The following is a 9972-nucleotide window of genomic DNA, read 5'->3' as shown; positions in this document are numbered from 1 at the left end:
AGCACATGAAAAGGATCACACACCATGACCAAGTGGGGTTTATCCCATAAATGCAACGATTCTTCAATACACACAAATCAATCAATGTGATAAACAATATTAACAAATTGAAGAAGAAAATCCATATGATCATCTAAATAGATGCAGAGAAAGCTTTTGACAAAATTCAACACCCATTTATCTTAAAAACCCTCCAGAAAGTAGGCATAGAAGGAACTTACCTAAAAATAATAAAGGCCATATATTACAAACCAACAGCCAACATCATTTTCAATGGTGAAAAAGTGAAACCAACAGATATAAAGCAGAAACTAACACACCATTGCAAATGGAATAATAACACACCATTGCAATGGAATAATACTCCTCTAAGGTCAGGAACAAGACAAGATTGTCCACTCTCACCTCTATTATTCAATATAGTTTTGGAAGTTTTAGCCACAGCAATCAGGGATGAAAAAGAAATAAAAGGAATCCAAATCAGAAAAGAAGAAGTAAAGTTGTCACTGTTTGCAGATGAAATGATACTATACGTAGAGAATCCTAAAGATGCTACCAGAAAACTACTAGAAATAATCAATGAATTTGGTAAAGTAGTAGGATACAAAATTAATGCACAGAAATCTCTTACATTTCTATACACTAAGGATTAAAAATCTGAAAGAGAAATTAAGGAAACTCTCCCATTTACCATTGCAACAAAAAGATTAAAATACCTAGGAATAAACCTACTTAAGGAGACAAAAGACCTGTATGCAGAAAACTATAAGACACTGATGAAAGTAATTAAAGATGATACAAAGAGATGGAGAGATATACTATGTTCTTGGATTGGAAGAATCAACATTGTGAAAATGACTATTCTACACAAAGCAATGTACACCTTCACTGCAATCCCTATCAAGCTACCAATGGCATGTTTCACAGAACTAGGACAAAAAATTTCACAATTTGTGTGGAAACACAAAAGACCCCAAATAGCTGAAGCAATTTTGAGAAAGATAAAAGGAGCTGGAGGAATCAGTCTCCTGGACTTCAGACTACACTACAAAACTACAGTAATCAAGGCAGTATGGTACTGGCACAAAAACAGAAAGATAGATCAATGGAAGAGGATAGAAAGCTCAGAGATAAACCCATAAACATACAGTCATCTTTTCTTTTATAAAGGAGGCCAGAGTATACAATGGAGAAAAGACAGCTTCTTCAACAAGTGCTGCTGGAAAAACTGGACAGCTACATGTAAATGAATGAAATTAGAACACTCCCTAACACCATACACAAAAATAAACTCAAAATGGATTAAAGCCGAAATGTAAGGCCAGAAACTATCAAACTCTTAGGGTATAACCTAGGCAGAACACTCTATAACATAAATCACAGCAAGATCCTTTTTGACCCACCTCCTAGATAAATGGAAATACAAACAAAAATAAACAAATGGGACCTAATGAAACTTAAAAGCTTTTGCATAGCAAAGGAAACCATAAACAAGACGAAAAGACAACCCTCAGAATTGGAGAAAATATTTGCATACGAAACAAATGACAAAGGATTAATCTCCAAAAATACAAGCAGCTCATGCAGCTCAACATCAAAAAATCAAACAACCCAATCCAAAAATGGGCCGAAGACCTAAATAGACGTTTCTCCACAGATGGATATACAGATTGCCAATAAACACATGAAAGGCTACTCAACATCACTAATCATTAGAGAAATGTAAATCAAAACTACAATGAGGTATCACCTCACACCAGTCAGAATGGCCATCATCAAAAAATCTACAAACCATAAATGCGGGAGAGGGTGTGGAGAAAAGAGTACCTTCTTGCACTCTTGGTGGGGCTGTAAATTGATACAGCCACTATGGAGAACAGTATGGAGGTTCCTTAAAAAACTAACAACAGATATAAAGCAGAAACTAACACACCATTGCAAAGCAATTATAATCCAATAAAGATTTAAAAAAACCAACAAAAACTAACAATAGAAATACCATGTGACCCAGCAGTCCCATTACTGGACATATACCCTGAGAAAACCATAATTCAAAAAGAGTCATGTACCACAATGTTCACTGCAGCACTGTTTACAATAGACAGGACATGGAAGCAACCTAAGTTTCCATCAACAGATGAATGGATAAAGAAGATGTGGCACAAATATACAATGGAATAATACTCAGCTATAAAAAGAAACAAAAGTGAGTGATTTGTAGTGATGTGGATGGAAATAGTGTCTGTCATATAGAGTTAAGTAAGTCAGAAAGAGAAAAACAAATACTGTATGCTAACACATATATATGGAATCTAAAAGAAAAAAAATGGTTTTGAAGTACCTAGGGGCATGACAGGAATAAAGATGCAAACGTAGGGAATGGACTTGAGGACACAGGGAGGAGGAAGGGTAAGCTGAGACAAAGTTGGAGAGTGTCATTGACATATTTACATAATGAAATGTAAAATAGAAAGCTAGTGGGAAGCAGCCACATAGCACAGAGAGATCAGCTTGGTGTTCTCTGACCACCTAGTGGGATGGGATGTGGAGGGTGGGAGGGAGACACAAGAGGGAGGGGTTATGGGAATATATGTATACGTATAGCTGATTCACTTTGTTATACAGCAGCAACTAACACAACAATGTAAAGCAATTATACTCTAATAAAGATGTAAATAAATAAATAAGTAAATAAATAAATAAATGGATAGATAGATAAATAAATTAATTAAAAGTCTGGGTCATATTGTCCTCTAATAAACATAATGTATTAGAATAAAAGACATAAACTATTTCATATTACCTCAAGAAAATTCTTTTCCTCTTTTGCATAAAACCTCCCTCTCCCACACTCGGTCCCTGGTAACCATGGAGCTGATTTGTATCTCTGTGCTTTTGTTTTTTTCTAAAATATTGTAGAAATGAATCATGCAGTACCTTTTGTCTTCTCTCACTTTTTAAGATTTATCCATTTTGTTACATGTATCAAAAGTGGTTTGTCTTTTTAGTTGCTGAGTAATATTCCAATTTTTTTGACTTTTTCAAGCATTTGGTTGTAATCCCTCATATAATAGTGTACCAAGGATACCTGATAATGATGCTCCTCCCAAATCAAACTCAACACGTGAGAAACGGAAGCCATATTGAATCACAAACATGTTGAAAGGGAAGTAAATATCCAAAGTCAGGCAGACTTTCTTGCTGTGTGATTTTGCTTAGATGATTCTGTACACTCTTCTTTTAAGGCCTATGGTGGATTGAGGAGATTATTATTGGAACCAAACTTCTCTCCTCCCAAAACTGGAATAGCACCAATGTGTGTAGTCTGTCATTCAGTGAAATGAATCTCTTGCTCATTTGTGGAGGGGTAAATAAAAGCAAATTGTAAACATCTCATTCAAAGCACTGGTTTTGAATCCTGCTTGAGCATCAAAATTACTGTTAGAAACATGTACATAAGCCAATCCCTACCCATTACTTCGGCATTAGAATTCTAAGGTTGATGGTAGAGTGTGAGTCTTTTAAACATGGCAATTGGCTCTAATGAATAATCAGAGTTGAGAATCCATGTTTGAAGCTCTCCTTGATTCTGAGAACTTGCATTCTTTGGGATAGTAGACTTAAATTTCACCTTTTCTCATCTATTTCCCCCTCTTTTCCCAGGATGGGACAAGACTTTTAGACAGTTCATCTGTGGAGAAGCCAGTGACATCCACATTCACATTTTCTAGGACTGGGTGTGAGTGCCAGGAGCCATGACTCGAAAGGGTCCTGGGGGCGCCCTTTATCCACTCCTGCTGCACTTATGGAGAGGGAAGGCCAGTAAAGAGCCAATGTCAGGCATGAAGAAAGATTGAGGTCAACTTACTGATTTACTTTTAAGGAGAGCACAACACTCAGAGTGGTAGGAGCCACATAACATTATGAGGGATGGTTAAGTATATGTGACCAAAATACTGGACTGCATAGTGTTTGGGCCAGCTTAATGAGGAAATTATATAAATTCTATAACTAAACTTGTGTATAAATTATGCAAAAATAATCACTAAAATTGCCCAAACTGTTGTGTAATGGAAAGGAATTGATTTGTTTTCCAGATATAGATGCAGTTTCTTTTTTTCCCAGTCTTAATTTTATGGTGACTATTACTGACCTTTGTAGAGGAAATGAAACCATTCCCAGACATACAAGACATTTCTGAAACCAGGGTAAATTTACATTGAAAGAACAGATCACATCTTTTTAAATAACTTGAAAAACTCTAAGTCATGCACTTACGTTTGAAGAGTTCTTATTCTCTCTTCCTCTTTTGCAGAAGAGTCAGAATGATTTAATTTAGATCCTCATACATTTTTGTAGCTGACGTACTTTAGGTGGGAATGAGAATAACTGCATGAATGACTTAAAAATTAATACAAAAGTAGCATTCAGTCTAGAAAAATGGTACAGATGAACCGGTTTGCAAAGCAGAAATAGAGACAGATGTAGAGAATAAATGTATGGACACCAAGGGGGGAAAACAGCAGGAGTGGTGGTGGTGGGATGAATTGGGAGATTGGGATTGACATATACACACTAATATGTATAAAACAGGTAATTAATAAGAACCTGCTGTATAAAAAATAAAATAAAATAAAATTCAAAAAAAAGTAGCATTCAGTGATCTGGGTAGCAGTGTGGGATATGGGAAAGAGCATGTATGGGGCATGGAGCTCTGAGTGCCTACTCTGCTCACAGCTTCTTCAGAGCCAATGCCAAGTGGTTTCCTCATCCCCAAATCACCACACTTCTGTGTAAAATGTGACCTGTCTCTGTGGCCAACAGATGATTAGCTCAGAGAGGGATGCTTCACCCAAGACACTTATGGGTTGGCAGATGGTCTCTGAGCCATGGACATAAAAGGTCTGCTCAACAGAGGGGCTCCATACCAAGTAGTGACTGGCCAACCAGCTGGGTCAGACAGAAGAAGAATCAATATAAGCACACATTAAAAGTTGAGTCACTCCTTGAATAGAAAGTTAAAGTAAGGAGTAACCATGCCCACTTCCAAGGAGAAGCACACAAGAGCCTTCATAGCTAATGAAGCAAGACTGTGCACAGGTCTACTCCAAATATTGGTGGGGGACCAAGGAGGAAGGATCCAAGTAGAGATCCACTTACTACATGTCTAAATATCTAGACTAGAGGCCAAAGAAGCTGTGGACTCGCACCTCTCCCCACACTCTCTCCACCTTCACTCCCCATCCAGCCCCCATCCCTCAGCAGCCTGTGAACCTGATAGTGCACATCTCCTGGGGCAGGGCAGAAGCTGGGCTCTTGCCAGAACTTCCTGGTCAAGCGCCCTCACCAATGCTTTACTTTTCTGATTCAAGATTTCCAGGTAGTTCCAAGCACCTCCCCAGAGGAGCTAAGGAGAAAAGATGTCTGGGGAGCTTCATCTGCAAAGACACCCACTTCATGTGATTTGGGGGAGACATCCTTCTCACCTGACCCTCCCATCACTGACATATATACACTGCCACACCCTCAGTCTTGCCTGTACTGACTTGAAGGGCCAATGCAACTTGTGTATCCTCCTCCCATAACATTGTTCACTCAGGGTGGTAGCAAAATTTCAGAAAAACCTTCTTAAGATATAAAACAGGGGGAAAAAAGCCTCTATTTAGAGTTTTTGATATGCAAGACCCTCTAAAGTATGGGACCCAGTTTGGGAGCCCTTCTTGCCCTGCTTAAAGGGTGGCACTGGCTGTGTGCCCGTGGAGCTTCTGTCTATCTTCCTCATGTCTGCAGGCAAAGGTATCCTCACCAGGAACTCCCACTATCATGTAACCCAGGGTTTTCCTGTGCTTGGTATTTGAATGAACATAACTGCAGGGAACTAGATCGTGAGGTGTAAGATAAGTCACATTACCTCATTACCTCTTTCCTCTCAGTTTGTCTGTGTATAATATGTGTGTATACATATATATGCGTATATAAGTGTATGTATATGTATGTGTGTGTGTATATATATATATATATATATGAATAAGGCTTTCATTTCCTGCCATAACTGGGCTTAGAGTCTTAGGGGAGAATACAGAAAAAAAACCCACACAATTATAATGCAAAAAGGAGGCTCATGTCCTTAACCCAGACCTAGGGTCAGGGGAGGCTTCCCAGATGAAATGACATTTAAAATTAGATCTGAAGGCTTCCCCGGTGGTGCAGTGGTTGGGTCCACCTGCCGATGCAGGGGACACGAGTTCGTGTCCCGGTCCGGGAAGATCCCACACGCCGCGGAGCGGCTGGGCCCGTAAGCCATGGCCGCTGAGCCTGCGCATCCGGAGCCTGTGCTCCGTAACGGGAGAGGCCACAACAGTGAGAGGCCCGAAAAAAAAAATTAGATCTGAAAGTTGAAGAGGAAGTAAACACATATTCTAAGGCCAGAAAGGAAAAAGGGTTTGGTGTCTTCAAGGAAAGAACGATGGTTGAATCAGGGAGGGCAGTGGAAAGGTGGGAGGGGACATAAGGGAATGGAGGGTCACAGAAATGAGAGACAAGGCTAGAGGGTCAGGTGGGGGCATGGGATCAGACCAGGTGATGTCTGTAAGCCACACTGAGCAGTTGGAATTATTTCCTGAGAGCTAACTGGAACCATTGCTGGGTTTTATGCAAGGGAGTGACACATTGCTAAATAAGGAGGAATTGACCAGACCCCTCTCTCTCCTCCAAGAACAAAAGCCAATGACTACTAGATGACTTTGGCCTCCAGTGTAAGACCATGAATCTTTGTTGTGATGGCCAGTGCACAGGATTTGGCCACTTGGATTCCCAAAAGTATTTGTATTCCATTCATTTCAGACCAGTTTTGCCCATGATGTCTTTTTCCTGTCCCCAGGCCTGCATTCTAGGAACACGAATGACTCACTTGAGATCTCTTTGAAACAAATTTGTCCCTACAGTGGACATGTCCAGCAGTAGCTAGCTTGAAAGGCCTGGTACGGACATATACCTCAGAGATAATTGTGGTTGCGGTTCCAGACCACTGCAATAAAGTGAGCCGCACAAATTTTTTAGTCTCCCAGTGCATATAAAAGTTATGCTTACACTATACTGTAGTCTCTTAAGTGTGCAATAGCATTATGTCTGAGAAAACAATGTACATACTTAACTTTAAAATATTTGATTGCTAAAAAATGCTAACCATCATCTCGGCCTTCAGCGAGTCATAGCAATGACATCACTGATCACAGATCACAATAACAAATATGAAAATAATGAAAAATCTGAAATATTTCAAGAATTACCCAAATGTGACACAGAGACATGAAGTGAGCAAATGCTGTTGGAAAAATGATGCTGAAAGACTTGCTTAATGCAGGGCTGCCACAAATCCTCAATTTGTGAAAAACATAATATCTGCGAAGCAAAATAAAACAAGGTGTACCTGTAGTTTCACTTCTCTGCAGAGAAGTCACATTCTAAAAACATGAGGATTACCAAGGTGAGGCAAGTTAAAATTCTCTCCAGCCCAGTCAGCAGTATCCAGCGGAGTGCTAGAGAACTCCACAAACAGCCTACAAGAATAGAGGCAGCCAGAGAACACCTTAGCCTTTATGTGAACTATAAATTTATTTAAAACTTGTTGGTTTTACTTCTTACATTTCAATATTTTCTATAGGTTAGAGTAAAAATAACCAAGTCTTCTCTTTACTCAGAGCCTTTCAATCTACAAAAAGTCCTCATAGAAAGTCTCATTTATTTTTCCCTACCTCGGCTTTCGCTTAGTCCGTGGACACTGGGCTTGGCCTGACCAGGTACTTTGGAGTTTTTCACATGACAGTCATAATTTTTTTGAGACTTTCATTCATCAGCCATTTCTTCACTACCATGCTGCCTCTCAATAGCTTTTCTCTAAGTCTTTTCCAGCTTTTTTAAGTCTTAGATTGAGGTGCTGTGTCCTGGGCTGCATAAATTATTAAAAGATATTTTGTACAAGAGTGGAAAAATACTTTTATTAAAAATATGCATCAGGACTTCCCTGATGGCACAGGGGTTAAGAATCTACCTACCAAAGCAGGGTACACGGGTTCGAGCCCTGGTCTGGAAAGATCCCACATGCTGTGGAGCAAATAACTACTGAGTGTGCAACAACTATTGAGTCTGCGCTCTAGAGCCTGCGAACCACAACTACTGAAGCCCACGCGCTAGAGTTGGTGCTCTGCAACAAGAGAAGCCACAGCAATGAGCAGTCTGCGCATTGCAAGGAAGAGTAGCCCCTGCTCACCACAACTAGAGAAAGCCAGAGCACAACAACTAAGACCCAACACAGCCATCAATTAATTAATTAATTAATTAAAATATGCATCAATTATCTCATATAATGTGGAGTCAATATATCAGAGTGGTTAAAAGCCTGAGTTTTGGGGTCACACAAACTGAATTTTAAAGCCTTTTCTATTTCTTACAGGATGTGTTTTTAGGAAAGTTCTTAACCTCTTCAAGTCATGGTTTTCCTGTCTGTAAAGTGAGTTTAATAAAACAACTACTGTATACATCTGCTGAGAAAATCAGATGAGATAATGCATATAAGACACCCAACACAGTATCACTGTGTTTGCTCAATAAATGTTAGACATTGATAATAATATTCGGAATATTAAAGGATCAAATAAAATTAATGAATGGACCCTGCCTGGAAGAGGAAAATGTATTACTTGCCCCATTTAGTAGGTGACAAAGACAACTCTGCAAAGAATTGTAAAATAGAGAAGGGTGTGTACTGCACACCTGTTTTGGTTTTGTTTTGTTTGTTTGCCTGCACAATATCCTCTCTTCTTTCTTTTAATAAAATGCATCCTCCTTTACTTTGATTCTCTCTTCTCTAACCCATGGGATGATTGTGCTATGGAACTGTCAGTCCAGTTCTGGCCCATTGCCACTCGCCCCTACCAAGAGTAGCCAGCAGTCTTGAGCTGAGAGAACACAACTCTCTCTTCCTGGAAACTGACTCTTGAGTGGACTGACATAAAATGGAAGCAGTGAAGTAGAATCATTTCAATGGAACTGCCCAGAGAAAGTCTGGATTCCTCCTCTTGAGATATCAGGACTGGCCTGGAATCTGTCCTTTCAATTCTGTGAACTACTCAGAATGCTTAGCCAGAGTTGCATTCTATATTTCTCAAACTCAAAGAGCCCTGAGAGAGATACAAAGTGCAATAAGGCCAAAATAGGGGGGCTAGGTGCTGAGTTCAGAAGGCAGATGACTTTGCCTAGAAGGACAAGGTGAGACTTCATGGAGGAGGTAGTATATCCAACAGGCATCCATCAGGTGGATCAGTCACTTTCTATCACCATTTCCACTTCTACTCTTGCTGTCAAGGAACTTTGCTCTCTGCATGATGGTCTCTTCCCATTCACAACTTTTCCTGCCTCTTGGCTTCTGCTCAGTGCCTCTTCTCTATGTTTCTCTTCACTCTTTTCCAACCTAATATCTGCAGATTCTCTCAAATCTTGCATTTCATACACAACGATGTTTCTGAGTCAGAATAAGACCATGAACTCAGGGAACTTTGTAGTCAACATGACTACCTCTGAAGCAAAATGACTGCCAGATTCATTCAAGGCTGTACAACAGGCCCTGGTCTGAAAGTGATGTCATCCAGTCACCTCCTCACATAGCCAGGCCTATGGGAAATACTGCCCATGGAGGCCACCACCCCATGACACATTGAAGTTCTTGTCCTTTGTTGCAGGTGAAGACAGAAATTGCTCTATGCCACAAAAATAAAATGAACACTTGTCTTACTTTTCTTAATTCAGTGATTGGGTATTACAGTAAAACTATACAAGAGAGCAGCTACATAGGGAAAATCACTGGAACTTTTTGCACTTTCATTGAGAGTGAGAAGGGAAAACTTATCAATTTCTAAGACTCACTATTTCCCAATCTACTCTCCCCTTGTCCACCAGTTATGTTCCCAGTGGTCA

Source organism: Aethalodelphis obliquidens, unplaced genomic scaffold, assembly GCF_003676395.1.
Source record: "Aethalodelphis obliquidens isolate GAN/ISIS:26980383/991018 unplaced genomic scaffold, ASM367639v1 scaffold93, whole genome shotgun sequence".
Taxonomy (NCBI): Eukaryota; Metazoa; Chordata; class Mammalia; order Artiodactyla; family Delphinidae; genus Aethalodelphis; species Aethalodelphis obliquidens.
The sequence above is the reverse complement of the archived record's forward strand: the minus strand, read 5'-3'. Positions refer to the sequence as shown.